Here is a 19,981-nt window from a genome sequence, read left to right as displayed (position 1 = left end):
CCTTATACCATTTTTTTCCACTCAGCCATCTTCCTTGAGTAGATAAACTCTATAGGATACAGTTTAATACCTCCCCCAAGTCAATATCACCTTCTTGTGGTCAAATTCTGAAACTCATAAAAACCACAAACTTAAGTTGCTAGACCTTCCTAGAATTAGAGCTGAGACAGTAGAGGTTTTGTTTGTTGGAGACCCCTTCACTCACCGCCTCCCCGCGCTCATCCTCCCAGACACTCTGGCATCTTCTTGCTCCTTTGTTGGTCATAGACAGGGGATACTTGGCAAAAGACCTGGAGCCTTATAGTAGTGACCTTATTAATTGAAGTTTTTAAATTGGAAGCCAAGTAGAATTTTATGTAATTTTGTTTGCCTATATTTTCACTATTATAAATTATCATGATTGCAGAACATGCCCCAGTCCTCAAAGTCTTCTGCACGTATCCTCAATGGTGTAAGATGTTTCCAGTGACTCCCTGCAGTGGCCTCTAAATGTCGCAGCCTGCCTTTCTAGGAGCAGTAACTGAATTTCAGTAGCACTGGGGACAAACCCACTTACTAAGTAAAGCCAAAGGCAAAGCTAGGGTAATTTTAAAACTGAAGCTTTTGTATTTCTAGTTCTCCATTTCCTGTTTGCTAATCATAGTAAAGGATTTGTAGATCCAGCCACATACTGCTGTAGAACTGAGGTTTATAATTTTACATTCTAAAAATGCATCAGGGGTTGTAGCTGAGCCTGCACTGTTGCTGATCCATAAATCCCTATAGGAGAGGATAAATAAATGCATACTATGTGTTCTCATTGCTGGGCTCCTTTTCCTTTGCATCCAAGCATGGCATTTGGGGTCATGTTTCTTATCACAGAATAGAGGCATTATCAAACATAGGCATTCTGATTTTGTTTATTACTAAACCCTCAAAACCTGAAAGAGTGCTTGACAGAAGTTCTCAATACTTTGGGAATGAATATTAGTTTTTCTCAGAAAGCTTTGACTTTCAGCTGACCCCAGAGGTTTTTTGGTATGACAGATACCCATTTGTCCCTTCAAACAGTGATCAGAATTTGGGAAAGTGGAGTTTTCCTTTGACCCTGATACTTGAGATTGCTATAGTTCCCATTTGCTAATTTTTAACTCCTACATATTTCTGTGTTCCTGTGGGGGGACTTGAAACTTGCCACCTTGCCAGTAAAAGGCCTGTCTCAGATGTGATGCTCTTGCCTTGCAAAGTTGCCAACAGTCAAATATTCTTTCATGTTTTATTGTTATGTCATACTATATCAAAGTAATCCATGTTTGTTCAGTTCTCTTGTTGCTGGTGGTGGTTTAGGGGCCACACTGTGTACCATGGTATATGCTTCACATAGACCATGCCTTTCAATGTCATCTCTTAGCATGAGGTTCTGGTAGGTATTCAGTTACGTTTTGTTGAATAAGTAAATGAAAGTGAAGTGGGTCAAGACAGTATTTGTTACTAAAGTCATATAGAAATAGTTACCACACATTTGTGTAAGTATGTGAGTATATGCTGTGCATGTGTGTCAGTGTGTATGTGTGTGTGTGTATGTGTGTGGTATAAGCACTTGCATGTGTCTCTGGGGAGGGTGTCAGAAGTTCCCCTCTTTCACTTCCCACCTTGTGCCTCTGAGGCAGGATCTCTTGATGAATCTACAGCTCATGTTTTTTTCTGCTAGACTAGTGGCCACCAAGCCCCTGCCCTTCTGTGTCCACCTCTAGGCCAGCTGGGACCACACCTGGCTTTTTACATGGGTGCTGAGATAAGTTCTTGTCCTTACGTTTGTGCAACAAGAGCTCTTAACTACTGAACCACCACAGCCCTTGGTCATCATATTTTAAAATATGAGAAGTTTCTAATACAAAACTGACAGCTCAGGCAGATCCTTAAAAACACAAGCTCTCCTATTTCCAAGGAAGAGAAATTCAGCTGCTCTAATACTGACCAAAGCAAGACCGAAAAATGGGACAAACTCCAAACTCTGCATCTCCATGTCTGAGGTCAAAGTGCAACTCCTTTCAGCTTTATTGCTTACAGCACACTTCTTTCTCTTGGGCTGGTTCCACTCCCTGTTAGCAACTTTCCTCACTAGGTGTTGCATGGTTCTGGCATCGTCAATATCTTGAGGTCTCCAAGGCAATCCAGACTTCACCTTCACAGCTTCACGCAATAGCCTCTCTAGGCCTCCATTCAGGAACACTTCTGACACATGCTTTCCTTAGTCACAAAGGTAAATTTCATAGCTCCTTTCTTTTTCCTTAACTCCAGAACCACATGGCTGAAGCTGCCAAGTTCTGGACTTCTGGTTCTGTAACATGGGCCCTCTCATTTAATTACATCTTCATCGACTTTCTGTTTTGTTATGCTTTCCTTCATAGCCTAAGCTTGGCTGTCTTCAAATTGGATCCATAGACTGGGCTGGATCTGCCCAGAGATCTGCCTGCCTCTGCCTCTGGAGTGCTGGGATTTAAGGGGTGCAATACCACACCTGTCTCTAAGCTTTCCTTTTATTCCTTTTCACAAGTTGGAAACTTAGCTGGATGGGACCTTGCCCTGAAGTCACCACTCCCCTTATTCCATTTTTAATTGTTTACTTCCTTAAACTAAACACTTATTTATTCCACTTCCTGGTGCTCCTTTTCTCCTCAAATTTTATATTTTGTATTTTTCATTTCTCAGCTTATTCTTTTTCATTATAAATCTTCATTAGAGTTAGCACTAATAACCACACAACAGAGTCTATACATGGCTATTTCAATACTTTCTCTATCAATGGAATTAAACCAAAGTTCCTGATTTTAACCTCAGGTAGACTCTTAAGACAACAAAGGCAACCACATTCTTTACCAAAATATCACAAGAATGATCTCTAGGAAACATACTAACATTCTTCTTTTCTGAAACCAGAGGCCCCACAATTTAAATCACCCTTATCATCACTGTCTTCCATGCTCCTACAAGGATGGCCAATTAAGCCCCACTTAAAGCATTCAACTGCTTTAAGTCCATAGTCCCAAAGTCCATATTCCTTCAAACAAAAGCATGGTCAGGCCTATCACAGAAATACTCCAGTGCCTGGTATCAATTTATGTCTTATTGCTGTGAAGAAACACCAAGACCAAGGCATCTCTTATAAAAGAAAACACTTAATTGGGGCTGGTTTAGTTTCAGAGATTTACTTCATTATCATCAGGGTGGGACATGCAGGCAAGCCTGATGTTGGTGAAGGAACTGAGAGTTCTACATCCTGATAAACTGGTAACAGGAAGTAAGCTGGAACACTAGGCATGGTTTGAGCATATATGAGACTTCAAAGTCCACCTCCACAGTGACACATTTTCTCCAAAAAGACCATACCTTAATGTGGGGTTCCCCTCTGTATGCTGTGAATACCATTGGTTAACAAAGAAACTGTCTTAGGCGTGTGCAAAGGAATAAAGGTAGGCAGGGAAAACTAAACTGAATGCTGGGAGAAAGGAGGTGGTGTCAGAGAGAAGCTATGGAACCACCAGAGGATAAAGATGCAAGTTTTCAGTTGAAACTTTGTTGATAGGCCACAAGCCTCTGGTAAAATATAAAATAATGGGAATGGGTTAAATTAAGGTGTAAGAGTTAGCCAATAAGAAGCTAGAGCTAATGGGGCAAGCAGTGATTTAATTAATTCAGTTTTATGTTGCTATTTTGGAGCTGAGCAGCCAGGAACAAACAAGCAGTCTCCAATAACAATACCTCCTAGCCACTTTCTATGAATTTATGGGGGTCAATTACATTCAAACTACCACACAGTTTAAAATTCGATGGTTTGAAATTAATCAAACACTGAAGTGAATTTTTTGTGATAGGTAGGTGACAAGCTGTCTTTAAAATGTATGTGGAAGTGAAAACACTTCCAGTGTATAGGCCATACACTGTCAGTGAGAAAGGAAGAAAGAGCCAGAAGACAGTTCCTAATGCATAGGAAATCTTAAACTGCAACTTTCACATCACAAATGCTTGATTCATAACAACATTCGTACAGGAGAACAATGGAGAAGGCAGACATCAAAACATCTAGGTAAAACCCTCAAAAAAGCTGGTCCCTACTGAATATCACACACATACAAGAGTAACCATGGGCTAGAGAGATGGCTCAGTGGTTAAGAGCACTGGTTGTGTTTCTGGAAGACTTGGGTTTAATTCCCAGTACCTACATGGTGGCTCATAACTGTCTATAACACTAGTTCCAGGGGATCTGATACCCTCACATGGACATACATGCAGAAAAAATGCCAATGGTCATAAAATAAAAAATAAAAAAATAGGAAATTATTTTTTAAAAAGAGTAATCACAGACCTATGTATTAAAAGCCATATTGAAAGACCCCAACCCTAGTCTCCATCTTTGGATGTTTTTGTGATAAACTAGACCAGAGAAAAACAGGATACCTGTGGGCGGCAGAAGCAGTCTTGAGACCGGCTACACCTGCCAAGGGGGCAAAAACAGGAAATCTGTGGACAGCAGAAGCAGCCTTGAGAAAAACACTCAGTACCAAAGCTCAGGGCAGGAACTGGCTGAAAACTGGCTTGTTTTTGTCCTGATTTGTTTTTGTCCTCTTTGACTTGTTTTTGTCCTGTTTTCATCCTGTTAGACTTGTTTTCGTCCTGATGTTGACCCCCACATGTTAACCAATGATATTGCAGTTGCTATGGTTCCCTGTTATGTAGCCCTGAGACCCTATAAATACTTGATGGAAAAATACCAAGGGGGCTCAGTCTCACTGGAGCACTGAGTACCCCGTTGGCACCTTCGACATTAAAGAATCCTCTTGCTGGCCGGGTGGTGGTGGTGCACGCCTTTAATCCCAGCACTCGGGAGGCAGAGGCAGGCGGATCTCTGTGAGTTCGAGGCCAGCCTGGTCTACAAGAGCTAGTTCCAGGACAGGAACCAAAAGCTACGGAGAAACCCTGTCTCGAAAATCAAAAAAAAAAAATCCTCTTGCTGTTGCATCCATTGGCATGGTTTATTGAATCTGGGGATCCTTCCCTGAACCCTAGAAAATTAGGGTTTTTCAATATCATATGGCTCTTAGTCTTAACATCTGAAATAACTTTGTCACTGCTGGTAAAGATGCCACACTGATAAAACCCCTAGCTTAGAAAGTCAGAAAATTTTCCTTAGAAGTTACAAACTGAACTAGTCTTTGGATAATTGTAGGATCTGAACACATGGGATTTTAGGAGGCATATTCTAAGCACAGATGAAATATGGAATTTGGAGGGCACTGATTAGATGCGTCCAGCTGGGGTGAAAGCTTCAAGACTCAGAGAGTTGAGAGAATGTGTCCCATGGTCAATAGTTAGCAGACTTGGGACATGCCCACAAAGCAGAAGACGACAGCATTGTTCTCCATGAACTCTAACATGGAGACTGGAGTGCATTGAGTCCATGAGGAATTACAGCACACGTCTTCCTCAGAATACAATCCATGAACGTGCATAATATTATGCTAGGGGAAAAGGGGGTGAGGCAAAGATGAAAAATATGATTTTTAATTCAGGATAAGTGAAGGAATGCTGGGGAAGTAATTTAAACATCTGGAGTGTGTCAGATTTGTGGATAGCATAAATTAGTTACAGTAATGATGTCCAAGAGGCTGTTGGGAATGAAGGGTGGGAGACTGAGATTGATCAGAAGCTGTTTATGCACATACGTGAATCTAGGGTGTTTGCAGCTGCAGGTAGTGATGAGCTCACTGGGCGAGAAAACAGTGAGGGCTAGGAACTGAGGCTGGGGAACACACACATTTGGGAAGTAGTAGGAAAGGAGGAAATGGGGTGGGGGATGGGAAGGGAGTATCTAGTAGAGAGGTGGGGAATTAGAAACAGGTGGGAACCAGAGAGACTGACTTGCAATATGTGATGCTGTTAACAGTTCACTTGCTCCACCTCTGTGAGGAATGCAGTCCAGGCGAGCCTTCTGTGCTCATGTTCTGGAGATGCTCAATTGCACTGCTTCAGTGGGAAGGGGAGGAAGCCATGTCTAAAGGGAAGAAGGCAATTGCATGGAGTTCATTCCCAAACATGCTGCAAAGGGAGAAACAGATCTTAGATAGAAGAAACCATGTCATTTGTCAGACACTTTCTTTAATTTCTCTTCAAAGATGGAAAAGGGCTTTAGAAATGAATTAAACTTAGCTGGTTGCTTGGGGGAGAAACACAAACCCTGGGTCATGTCACACCAACAGGTTTTTATTTGTATGTTTGTTTGGGCAATTGAGTGCTTTAGAAACTGAATTGGTTTTGAACATTTGGGCTTTATACAAACATTCCTTATTTCTAGTTTCTCTATAAAAAGTCATAAATTTGGCAACCTTTCCCATTCTGCTGAAACCACCAACTCTGGAGTGACATGGTGTCTGTCTCTTTGCACCACTTAGTCTTCTTGAGTCTCTGCAGGTGAGATGCTGCGCTTTGGCAAAAGTTAAAATGCACATTCCCTAATTAAACCCACCACATTCATTTTGTAAAATAGCACAAGTTCAAAATGAAAGAGTGAGTGACCCCAGAAGTCACCTACCTGGCCAGTGGAAGATTCCTGAACTGGTATGACCTAGTTCTTATTCCATGGGTGTGCCTCACTAACTCAGTAAGTTTTCGGCCTCGATGTCTCCTGTGGACTGGGCCAAGGTATTTCTACTCCTTCGTGGATTCTAGTATTGTTAGTATCAGCACTGTGATTTGTTTGGGACAGTGTCTGACCAGGTTCTCGGCTCCTCCCATGTGGTTCAGATGGTGAGCATAGACCCTTCAGACAAGCAGGGCCCTCTACCACTCACCAAGGCCCATGCTAGCCCTTTTAAGACTTTGGCAGAACATGGAGTACATAAATTCCACATACGGTTTCTTTTGAGACGATTTTTGAGGTCGAAGGGAATGATGTTAAACAGTGACTATTATGTGCTGCCTCCCAAAGTAGAAAATTAAGTCCAGTTCACTAGAATTAATACCAGACCACACTATTCACACCCCTTCACCCAAGATCTCCAGTTGGTCTCTCAAGGGGATTTGATTAGTATGTTGGCATTTACATGTTCTCTGCCTGGAGAAGAAAGCTGTCGTGTAAGTGTCCTTCTTATTCCCTCCCCCAACACACACACATGAAATTCTCTGACCTTTCAAAAGTCCTCTGAATATAAAGAGGGGCACAATGGCTTCAGCTAGGACATAGATGCTCCCACCCTCTTCAGAAAGCCTGGGGGAGTCCTGTGCCAATGTCCTCCTTAGCCCTAGCTCCTGCCCTCCACCACACAATATGGATTGTATTGCTTTAGAAATGGGACTATTAGGCATTTGGCTATGGGATTTAGGGTAGACAGTGTCATTTTAATGAGTATTAGACATTGAGTGGTGATGGAGGAGGGTCATCTGTCTTATCTGTTGTTTCATTGGTTAATTAATAAAGAAAACTGCTTGGCCTGATAGGTCAGAACATAGGTAGGTGGGGAAGACAGAACAGAATGCTGGGAGGAAGAAGGCAATGAGGCAGGCGCCTCAGGCAGACACAATGAAGCTCTGGCCCAAGATGGATGTAGGTTAGAATCTTCCCGGTAAGCAACCACCTCATTGATAGAAATGGGTTAATCAAGATGTGAGAGTTAGCCAGTAAGAGGCTAGATATAATGGACCAGGCAGTGTTTAAATGAATATAATTGTGAGTTGTTATTTCGGGTGCTTTAAAGCTAGCTGTGCAGGAGCTGGGCAGGATGAAAATCAGGCTGCCTGCATCCCATCACTACAGAGTGGCCCCGTGGAAGTATAGAAAGCCTTATTTTTCCTTGAAACCTGACTCTTTAGATACATCTTGCGTTATTGTCACAAACAGCAGCTTTTCCCAGGGCTTCTCTCTCTGTGTACTCTGTGCCAAGTGCAGCCTAGAGTGGCCCATACATGCTAACAGGGTGACCTAATAGGCTGTATTTATCAGTGACAATTGATGATGCCATCACAGTCTGTTTTCCCAGTGTACAGCTGTGAACACAGCTGCAGGCTTCAGTACCAGCCTCATCATCTTGCCTCGTCACTGTCTCAGGGATTTTTATGAAAGTGGTCGCTATTGCCAATGTATTCGCTATTTTCTCACTGCGGTGACAACTTGAGGTGTCCTTGAGGTGACAACACTGTGTCCTCCACTGTAGCTCACAGTGGAGGACACGGTCCATCACAGTGGGAACTGCATGTGGAGAGAGAGAGCACTGTCCACCATGGTGGGGAAGGCAGGGAGAGAGAGGACACAGTTCACCGTGGTGGGGAAGGCAGGGAGAGAGAGGGTACGGTCCACCACAGTGGTGAAGGCATGGAGGCAGGAGCTTGAGGGGCTTTATCGTAGCTCACAGTGGAGGACATGGTCCACCACAGTGGGGAATGCATATGGAGAGAGAGCGCAGTCCACCACAGTGAGAAATGCATATGGAGAGAGAGAGCGCAGTCCACCTCGGTGGGGAAGGCATGGAGGTGGGAGCTTGAGGCAGCTGGTCACACTGCATCCACAGTCAGGAAATAGAAAAAATGATGCCACATCCCACCACTTCCCCCACCCCAGTCCAGGACCACAGCCCATGGATGATGTTAGCCACATCTGCATCTTCCCACCTCAGCTGACTTGACCCCCAATTGGCTGAGAATCCTCACAGATAAGCCAGGGGTTGTTTCTATGGCAATTATGAATTTCATCAAGCTGACTAAAAGTAATCATGGCAGTGATGTAATTCATCAAACTGCTCTAAAATAAATGATATTTGGATACGTCTGGATGGCGGTGGACTAAAGGACAAATGACTGCTTTTTTTCTCTCACCATGTCGAGTGGCTCTTCTTCATCTTCTGACACTGCTATCTTTGTCACAAGGTATCCACAGTTACCCACATTGGCAATCTCACAATGGGGTGTAATAATTAGATAATTTAAGAGTCTATATTCACATTGAATTAGTGTAAACAGTGCTCTCTATAACTGTGTCTATCACTCATCTAACCACAGTTCTAAACTTGTAACTCTATTAAAACTAGTCCATAGAACCACATGAAATCACTTCATGGGAGAATTTAAACAGTTTGGAAGTTACCAACACAGACATCACATTTCCCTTGGCAAGACAAAAAAAAAAGAAGAAGAAAAAAAAAGAAGAAAAGAAAAGAAAAGCTGCAGTCTATGATTGTATTGCTCTCCTTAACTTGTGGGTTCGTTCACCACCACTAATTATATCCTTACAGTTCATTTCCCATTTTGTAGACATCAATGAAAGCCCATCAATATGGCTGAGTATTCCTTTTAGAACCCATCACACACCTCATGTGACCCACAATGTCTATAACACAGCTGGTAATTGCCTCACAGAGAATTACAATGGTTATGACACATTATAGGAGCTGCATGTGGAGCCTTTGGATGAAACTGTTATTGAGAAATGAGTAAAACAGTACACGTGGTCCTTAACTATCACACTTGGTTTACATCAGTATCAGTTCCAGGAGGTTGGTACTGCTTCCTTTCCAAACCAGCTTCAATACTTCTGTTTGCCAGCTTGTTAAGACTGCATGCACTCTGCTTCTCCAGTATCTGCTAGAGTAAGCATTTCAGAAGGTGGGTCGAGACAGATCCCAGCCTGCAAGTTCTGGGAGGACTCATTCCATCTTGTACAAGTTCTGCTCTCTGCCTGTCTTGGTCAACACCTGTTAATGCATTCAGAGAAGAATGGGAAAAGCTCACAGAGCAGTTGACAACTTTAAATACATTCTACAATTCCCTGTCTCATAGGTGGGATTGAAACAGGAGGAAAAGGAATTGTAAACTCTATTGTTTGATTGTAGATTATCCCTGAGTTCTCACATATCTGAGGCACATTATTTTGTACCTATCAGTAGATTCATAGCACATATCCATTTTCCATTCCATTCTCTGGTTCTTATATCTTGCTACTTTTTGTTTTGTTTTTGTTTTTTGAGACTGGGTTTCTCTGTAGCTTTGGAGCCTGTTCTAGAACTAGCTCCTGTAGACCAGACTGACCTTGAACTCCACAGAGATCCACCTGCCTCTGCCTCCTGAGTCCTTCATTGGGGCCTTGAAACACACACACACCCCAGTAAGAGTTTGGAGGTCACAGGCTGGAGGCAGAGGCAGGTAGATCTCTGTTAGTTTGGGGTCAATTTGTTCTACACAGTGAGTTACAGGACAACCTGACCTATTACATAGTGAGATCCTGTCCTCAAAACAAAAACCTAAAAAAGAAAAAAGAATACAGGGCCAGATGCCAGGCTTAACTGAGTCTTCCGGCCTTGCAGCCAGTATTTTCTGTGTCTAACAGAGCTAATGGCTCTGCATGTGTGGCCACACACACAGTAAAGAAAAAGAAAACCAAGAAAACCCTTGGGATGGCTGGGGGTGTACTGGGTAGAGCACTTACCCATCATGCCAAGGCCCTGGGTTCCATCACATTGGCCTCTTTATGCCAGTTTACTGGTGAGGGGAGATACCAAGGTCAAGTACTTGTTTATTCTTGAGGTGTCAGGGTGAGGCCTCGGGTTTTTAATTTTGTTTTTAATGTGTATGGGTGTTTTGCTTGCATGTATGTCTGTATCATGTGTGTACCCAGAAGTGGAGCTAAAGACAGCTGTGAGCTGCCATGTGGGTGCTAGGAATTGAACTTGGGTCCTCGGGAAGAATAAGCAGTTCTCTTAACCATTGAGCCATCTCTCAAGTCTACCATGCTCAGGATGTGCCCAACCTTCCAGAGAAAGCCAAATTCCTCAGTGCCAGCCACAGTCGCCCAAGCAGAACAAGAGGCAAAGGTGGTCTTGTTTGTCCTTCTTAACTGCTTAACTTTTGGGATTTTTGGCCTCAAAAAAGAGGATGAGACAGACTTTGTGTGCCCTCATAGTTTAAGGTGCTGGAGATCAAACGCAGGACTTGTGCTGACCAGGCACACACCCTTCCAGCGCAGCTGTGTTCCCTTCTCATCAAGCATCCCAATGTGACTGAAAAGACAAGATCTCCAGATACCCACGTGGCTGAGGCTCCCTCGGTTTCCTTGATGCTCAGCTCATGTGGACTGCATCTTTCCTCTATCCAGCTTCCATCTGTGCCTTCCTTCTAAAGGATCTGCATGGCCAGCACACGCCGTACACTCTGCTGGAAAGTGCACAAATCTTTGAGCATTCTGCTAGAACATGTGCAACTTTAGTGAGACCTGAAATTTCACTGCTGAGAGACACAAGGAAAGTACTCACTGTGTGTGCATGTGAGAGGGGGGGGGCTGACTGGTTCACTCACTCGCTCGCTCACTCACTCACTATGTAATTCTGGCTAGCCTCAAACTCAGATCCTCCCAAATTCTGGGATTAAAGGGGTGCACTGCCCATCTAACAGCTTCACTTCTGATAAACATTTTAGAAACTTTTAAAGAGATTTATTGAGACAATTCATAAAATGACATACAAATTTTCCTTTGAAATTCCACAGCTCGGTGATTTTTAATACCTTCACAGAATTATGTGCCCATGATTACCTTCTGATATCAAGAACTTTCCATTATCCCTGAAAGAAGTCCTGTATGAATTACTAATGACCCTTCCTCCAGCTCTCTCAGCCTCTAGCAACCATTAGTCTACTTTGTCTTTGTTGATTTGTATAAACAGCATAAAATGAATACACAACATATAACTTCATGTCTAATTTTTTTACCTATTTTCTTTTTTATAGACTTCATTGTTTTTAATTGAGCTATATACATTTTCCCCACTGTTCCTTCCTTCCCCTCCCCTCCTGTGCTCCGAATTTACTCAGGAGATCTTGTCTTTTTTTCCTTTCTAGCGAATCCATGCATGTCTCTCTTAGGGTCTTCTAAGTTGTCTAGGTTCCCTGGGGCTGTGGACTGTAGGGTGGTTTTTCTCTGCTTTATGTCTAAAAGTCACTTATGAGTTAGTACAAATTATATTTCTCTTTCTGGATCTGGGTCACCTTACTCAGTATGATTTTTTTCTAATTCCATCCATTTGCCTGCAAATTTTAAGATGTCATTATTTTTTACTGCTGAGTAGTACTCCATTGTGTAAATGTGCCACGTTTTCCTTATTTACTCTTCAGTTGAGGGGCATCTATGTTGTTTTCAAGTTCTGGCTATTATAAATAATGTTGCTATGAACACAGTTAAGCAGATGTCCTTGTAGTATGATTGAGCATCCTTTGGGTATATGCCCAAGAGTGGTATTGCTGGATCCTGAGGTAAGTTGATTCCCAATTTTCTGAGAAACTGCCATACTGATTTCCAGAGTGGTTGTACAAGTTTGCATTCCCATCAGCAATGGAAGAATGTTTCCCTTACTCTACATCCTCTCCAACATAGACTGTCATTGGTGTTTTTGATCTTAGCCATTCTAACTTGTGCAAGATGGTATCTCAGAGTCATTTTGATTCGCATTTCCATGATGGCTAAGAATGTTTAACATTTCCTTAAGTGTCTTTCAGATTTAGATTCCTCAGTTGAGAGTTCTCTATTTAGGTCTGTACTTCATTTTTTTAAATTGGATTATTTGTTATTTTTTTCTATTTATTTATTTATTAAAGATTTCTGTCTCCTGCCCACCACTGCCTCCCATTTTCATCCCCCTCCCCCAATCAACTCCCCCTCTCTTGTCAGCCTGAAGAGCAGTCAGGATTCCCTGCCCTGTGGGAAGTCCAAGGACCCCCCACCTCCATCCAGGTCTAGTAAGGTGAGCATCCAAACAGCCTAGGCTCGCACAAAGCCAGTACGTGCAGTAGGATCAAAACCTAGTGCCATTGTTCTTGACTTCTCAGCAGTCCTCATTGTCCGCTATGTTCAGCGAGTCCGGTTTTATCCCATGCTTTTTCAGACCCAGTCCAGCTGGCCTTGGTGAGTTCCCGATAGAACATCCCCATTGTCTCAGTGTGTGGGTGCACCCCTCGCGGTCCTGAGTTCCTTGCTCATGCTCTCTCTCCTTCTGCTCCTGATTTGGACCTTGGGGTTTCAGTTCGGTGCTTCAATGTTGGACTCTGACTCTGTCTCCTTTCATCGCCAGATGAAGGTTAATATCGAGGAGGATGACTATATGTTTTACTTTGGGTTCACCTTCTTATTTAGCTTCTCTAGGATCACGAATTATAGGCTCAATGTCCTTTATTTATGGATAGAAACCAATTATGAGTGAGTACATCCCATGTTCCTCTTTTTGGGTCTGGCTTACCTCACTCAGGATAGTGTTTTCTATTTCCGTCCATTTGCATGCAAAATTCAAGAAGTCATTGTTTTTTACTGCTGAGTAGTACTCTAATATGTATATATTCTATACTTTCTTCATCCATTCTTCCACTGAATGGCATCTAGGTTGTTTCCAGGTTCTGGCTATTACAAACAATGCTGCTATGAACATAGTTGAGCATATACTTTTGTTGTATGTTAGGGCATCTCTTGGGTATATTCCCAAGAGTGATATTGCTGGGTCCAGGGGTCGATTGATCCCGAATTTCCTGAGAAACTGCTACACTGCTTTCCAAAGTGGTTGCACAAGTTTGCATTCCCACCAGCAATGGATGAGTGTACCCCTTTCTCCACAACCTCTCCAGCAAAAACCATCATTGGTGTTTTTAATTTTAGCCAGTCTGACAGGTATCTTAAAGTTGTCTTGATTTGCATTTCCCTGATTTCTAAGGAAGTTGAACATGACCTTAGGTGTCTTTTGGCCATTTGAACTTCTTCTGTTGAGAATTCTCTGTTCAGCTCAGTGCCCCATTTTATAACTGGGTTGATTAGCCTTTTATGGTCTAGTTTCTTGAGTTCTTTATATATTTTGGAGATCAGACCTTTGTCAGTTGCGGGGTTGGTGAAGATCTTCTCCCAGTCAGTAGGTTGCCTTTTTGTCTTAGTGACAGTGTCCTTTGCTCTACAGAAGCTTCTCAGTCTCAGGAGGTCCCATTTATTCAATGATGCCCTTAATGTCTGTGCTGCTGGGGTTATACGTAGGAAGTGGTCTCCTGTGCCCATGTGTTGTAGAGTACTCCCACTTTCTCTTCTATCAGGTTCAGTGTGTTCAGACTGATATTGAGGTCTTTAATCCATTTGGACTTGAGTGTTTTGTGCATGGTGATAGATATGGATCTATTTTCATTCTTCTACAGATTGACATCCAGTTTTGCCAGCACAATTTGTTGAAGATGCCCTCTTTTTTCCATTGCATACTTTTAGCTCCTTTATCGAAAATCAGGTGTTCGTAGGTTTGTGGGTTAAGGTCCGGGTCTTCTATTCGATTCCACTGGTCAACTTCTCTGTTTTTATGCCAATACCAAGCTGTTTTCAATACTGTAGCTCTGTAATAGAGTTTGAAGTCAGGGATGGTAATGCCTCCAGACAATCCTTTATTGTATAAGATTGTTTTGGTTATACTGGGTTTTTTGTTTTTCCATATAAAGTTGATTATTGTCTTCTCAAGGTCTGTGAAGAATTTTGGTGGGATTTTGATGGGGACTGTATTGAATCTATAGATTGCTTTTGGTAGAATTGCCATTTTTACTATGTTGATCCTCCCAATTCAAGAACAAGGGAGATCCTTCCATTTTCTGGTGTCCTCTTCAATTTCTTTCTTCAAAGACTTAAAGTTCTTGTCAAATAGATCTTTCACTTCTTTGGTCAGAGTTACCCCAAGATATTTTATGCTATTTGTGGCTATCGTGAAAGGTGATGCTTCTCTGATTTCCCTCTCTGCTTTCCTATCCTTAGTGTACAGGAAGGCAACTGATTTTTTGGAGTTTATCTTGTATCCTGCCATATTACCAAAGGTGTTTATCAGCTGTAGGAATTCTTTGGTAGAGTTTTTGGGGTCGCTTATGTATACTATCATATCATCTGCAAATAATGCAAGTTTAACTTCTTCCTTTCCAATATGAATTACTTGATCCCCTTATGTTGTCTTATTGCTATTGCTAGAACTTCAAGCACTATTGAAGAGGTATGGAGAGAATGAACAGCCTTGTTGTGTTCCTGATTTTAGTGGGATGGCTTTGAGTTTTTCTCCATTTAATTTAATGTTGGCTGTCGGCTTGCTGTAAATAGCTTTTATTATATTTAGGTATGACCCTTGTATCCCTAGTCTCTCCAAGACCTTTATCATAAAGCGGTGTTGAATTTTGTCGAATGCTTTTTCAGCATCTAATGAAATGATCATATGGTTTTTTTTCTTTCAGTTTATTTATATGATGGATTACATTGATAGATTTGCGTATGTTGAACCAGCTCTGCATCTCTGGGATGAAGTCTACTTGCATAATGGATAATTTTTCTAATGTGTTCTTGGATTCAGTTTGCCAGTATTTTATTGAGAATTTTTGCGTCAATGTTCATGAGTGAGATTGGGCTGTAATTCTCTTTCTTGGTTAAGTCTTTGTGTGGTTTTGGTATCAGGGTGACTGTAGCTTCATAAAAGGAATTTGGCAATGACTCTTCTTTTTCTATATTGTGGAATACCTTAAGGCGTATAGGTATTAGCTTTTCTTGGAAGTTCTGGTAGAATTCCACATTGAAACCATCTGGTCCTGGGCTTTTTATGGAAGGGAGGTTTTTGATAACAGCTTCTAATTCTTTGTAACTAACAGGTCTATTTAGATTGTTCACCTGGTCTTGGTTTAACTTTGGTATACAGTACTTATCTAAAAAAATGTCCATTTCTTTTGCATTTTCCAGTTTTTTGGCATACAGGCTTTTGTAGTAAGATCTAATGATTCTCTGAATTTCCTCTGTGCCTGTGGTTATGTCCCGCTTTTCATTCCTGATCTTATTTATTTGCATGTTCTCTCTCTGTCGTTTAATTAGTTTGGATAGGGGTTTGTCGATCTTGTCGATTTTCCCCAAGAACCAACTTTTTGTTTCATTGATTCTTTGGATTGTTTTCTGTGTTTCTATTTTGTTGATTTCAGCACTCAGTTTAATTATTTCCAGTCTTCTACTTCTTCTGGGCACGTTTGCTTCTTTTTTTTTCTAGAGCTTTCAGGTGTGCTGTTAAGTCCCCAATGTATGCTTTCTCCGTTTTCTTTAAGTGGGCACTTAGTGCTATGAACTTTCCTCTGAGCACTGGTTTCATCGTGTCCCATAGGTTTGAGTATGTTGTCTATTTTCATTAATTTTAAGGAAGACTTTAATTTCTTTCTTAATTTCTTCCTTGACCCAGGTGTGGTTCAGTAGTTGACTGTTCAGTTTCCATGAGTTTGTCGGTTTTCTGGGGGTAGCATTATTGTTGCCTTCTAACTTTAATCCATGGTGATCTGATAAGACACAGGAGGACACTGATTTTTTTTGTATCTGTGGAGGTTTCCTTTGTTACCGAATATGTGGTCAATTTTCGAGAAGGTTCCATGAGCTGCAGAGAAGAAGGTGTAATCTTTCCTATTTGGGTGGAGTGTTCTATAGATGTCTGTTAAGTCCATGTGCTTCATTACCTCCAATAATCTTTCTCAGTTCTCTATTAGGTTTCTGTCTGATTGACCTGTCCATTGGTGAGAGAGGTGTGTTGAAGTCTCCTACTACTAGTGTGTGTGGTTTGATGTCTGCCTTGAGTTCTAGTAATATTTCTTTTACATAAGTGGGTGCTTTTATATTAGAGGCATAGATATTGAGGATTGAGACTTCATCCTGATGAATTGTTCCTGTTATGAGTATAAAATGTCCATCTCGATCTCTTCTGATTGATTTTAGTTTGAAGTCAGTTTTGTTAGAAATTTGTATGGCCACACCTGCTTGTTTCTTAGGCCCATTTGCTTGAAAAACCTTTTCCCAACACTTTACTCTGAGTAGATGCCTGTCTTTGTGGTTGAGATGTGTTTCTTGTAAGCAGCAGAATGTTGGATCCTGTTTTCGTATCCAATCTCTTAGCCTGTGCCTTTTTATAGGTGAATTGAGTCCATTAATATTAAGTGATATTAGTGACCAGTGGTTGTTTACTCCGGTTATTCTTATTGTTTTTGGTAGCAGAGTTTGTGTGTCTCCCTTCTTGGAGTTGTGCTGGTGAAGGGTCGCTAGATGCCTGCGTTATTGTAAGCAGTGTTAGCAATGTTGGATTTCTTGGGTTATGATTTTCCTTCTATTACTTTGTGTAAGGCTGGATTTGTGGTTATGTATTGTTTAAATTTGTTCTTATCCTGGAATGTTTTGTTTTCTCCATTGATAGTGAATGATGGCTTGGCTGGGTATAGTAGTTTGGGCTTGCATCCATGGACTCTTAGTTTCCACAGTACCTCTATCCAGGACCTTCTGGCTTTCATGGTTTCCATAGAGAAGTCAGGTATAAGTCTTATCGGTTTACCTTTATAAGTTACTTGCCCTTTTTCCTTTGCAGCTCTTAGTAGTCTTTCTTTAATCTGTATGTTTGGTGTCTTGATTATTATATGGTGAGGGGATTTTTTTTTGATCCAGTCTGTTTGGTGTTCTGTATCCTTCTTGAATATTCAATGGAATATCTTTCTTTATGTTGGGAAAATTTTCTTCCATAATTTTGTTAAAAATATTTTCTGGGCCTTTGAGCTGTGACTCTTCTCCTTCTTCTATCCCTATTATTTTTAGATTTGGTCTTTTTATTGTGTCCCATATTTCCTGAATGTTTTGTGATGAGAATTTGTTGGCTTTGCTGTTTTCTTTGATCAGTCCATTTATTTTCTCTATGGTGTCCTCAGAATCTGAGATTCTTTCTTCTATCTCTTATATTCTATTGATTATGCTTGTTTCTGTAGTCTCTGCTCGTTGACCTAGATTTTCCATATCCAGCTGGTCCTCAGTTTGTGTTTTCTTCCTTGCTTCTATTTCAGTTTTCAATTCTTGAACTGTTTCCATTACCTGTTTGATCGTTTTTTCTTGGTTTCCCAGGGTGTCATTTACGTATTTACTCATTTCTTCAAACTTTTTGTTATACTTCTCATCCATTTCTATAAGGGCATTTTTACATGTTGTTTGAGGTACTCTATTGCTTTCATAAAGTCAATTTTTTCCACTTCTTCTGTGTTAAGGTGTTCAAGTCCTTCTGTTGTAAGATCATTGGGTTCTGTTGTTTTCATGTTGTTTTTCAGATTGTTGGGTGAATTGTTGCCTTGGAGTCTGCCCATCTCTTTCCACAGATGCTATCTAGTGGGACTTCTAAAACAGGATCAGATTTCCCTGCTGGCCAGGGGCCCCGCTTACAAAGTGCCCCCGCTCCATTTCCTGGCTCCCGCTGCTGGCCAAGATCACTCTCACGACTCAGGAGGGTCTACAGGAACCTGACCAGGCTCCCTGTTTGCCAGGGACCTCGCCAACAAAAGGCCTACCACTCTGCAGGCCAGTCACCAAAACAAAGACACTCCCGCTGCTCTCTGCCCCGAGCACCCGACCAGCGCCCAAACAGTCTGAACTGGGTGATCCTACGGCCCCGTGGAAGGGAGAGAGAAGGAAGGTAGCCTCTGGGGGCAAGCTGGGATGGGCCAGGGAGAGAGAGGTCGCAGCAGAGGGTACCAGCCCTCACAGACTGACAGGGTAGTCAAGGGGGTCGGGGAATGCTCCTGCTCCGTTTCCTGGGTCCCACCGCAGGTCAAGAACACTCTCACCACTCAGGAGGGACTTCAGGGACAGAACCAGGTTCCCGTCTGCGCCACCAGTGTCTGCTGTGGGTCTGCGCCTCCGGTGTCCGCCGCTGGTCTGTGCCGCAGGTGTGCGCCATGGTTCTGCGCCGCCAGTGTGCACAGCCTATTTGTTCTTTTGAAGACCAATTTTTTGAGTTCTTTGTATATTTTGGAGATCAGACTTCAGTCAGATGTGGGATTGGTAAAGATCCTTTCCTATTCTGTAGGCTGCATTTTGTCTGTGCCCTTTTCTTTACAGAATCTGCTCTGATTCAGGATATTGGAGTTATAATTAGGAAGTGCTCTCCTATGCCAATGAGTTCAAGTGTATTTCCCACTTTCTCTTCTATGAGGTTCCCTGTAGTTGGCTTTATATTGAGGTCTTTGATCATTTGTACTTGAGTTTCGTGCATGGCAATAGATACAAATCTATTTGTATTCCTTTTCATGTCATATCCAATTATGCCAGCATCATTTGTTGAATATGCTTTATTTTTTCCATTTGATATTTTTGGCTTCTTGTCAAAAATCAGGTGTTTATAAGTGTGTGGATTGATATCTAGGTATTCAATTCGGTTCCATGGTCTTCCTGTCTGGTTTTTTTTGTCTTTTTTTTAATTGATTTTTATTGAACTCTACATTTTTCTCTGTTTCCCTCCCTGCCTCTCCTCTCCCTTTAAACTCTCCCCCAAGGTCCACATATTCCCAATTTACTCAGGAGATCTTGTCTTTTTCTACTTCCCATGTAGGCTAGATCTATGTAAGTTTTTCTTTCTTAGTGTCCTCATTATTGTCTAAGTTCTCTGGGATTGTGGTTTGCAGGCTGGTTTTCTTTGCTTCATGCTTAAAAGCCACTTATGAGTGAGTACATATGATAATTGTCTTTCTGTATCTGGGATACCTCACTCAAAATACTGTCTCCTAGCTCCATCCATTTTCTTGCAAAATTCAAGATGTCATTATTTTTGTCTGCTGTGTAATACTCCATTGTGTAAACGTACCACATTTTCCTTATCCATTCTTCAGTCGAGGGGCATTTAGGTTGTTTCCTGGTTCTGTCTATGAAAAACAATGTTGCTATGAACATAGTTGAGCATATGTCCTTGTGACACGATTGGGCATCCTTTGGATATATACCAAAAGTGGTATTACTGGGTCTTGGGGAAGGTTGTTTCCTAATTTTATGAGAAATCACCATACTGACATTCAAAGGGGGTGTACCAGCTTGCACTCCCATTAGTGATGCAGTAGTGTTCCCTTTACCCCATAACCTCTTCAGCATACGTTGTCATCAGAGCCATTCGTACAGGTATAAGATGGAATCTCAGAGTTGTTTTGATTTGCA

The 19,981-nt window shown here is 41.8% G+C and overlaps 1 long non-coding RNA gene across 1 annotated transcript in view; it reads right to left on the bottom strand.

Annotated features, from left to right (window-relative positions):
* LOC130863490 (uncharacterized) overlaps positions 1-6,156 on the bottom strand; it is a 65,720-nt gene extending 59,564 nt beyond the window's left edge. The window contains exon 1 of the long non-coding RNA XR_009055732.1: positions 5,899-6,156. This is a non-coding gene — a long non-coding RNA (uncharacterized LOC130863490). The remainder of the gene's footprint in view (positions 1-5,898) is intronic.
* Between the last annotated feature and the right edge of the window lie 13,825 nt (positions 6,157-19,981).

The sequence above is a fragment of the Chionomys nivalis genome, chromosome 21 (genome assembly GCF_950005125.1).
Source record: "Chionomys nivalis chromosome 21, mChiNiv1.1, whole genome shotgun sequence".
Taxonomy (NCBI): Eukaryota; Metazoa; Chordata; class Mammalia; order Rodentia; family Cricetidae; genus Chionomys; species Chionomys nivalis.
The sequence above is the reverse complement of the archived record's forward strand: the minus strand, read 5'-3'. Positions and strand labels throughout refer to the sequence as shown.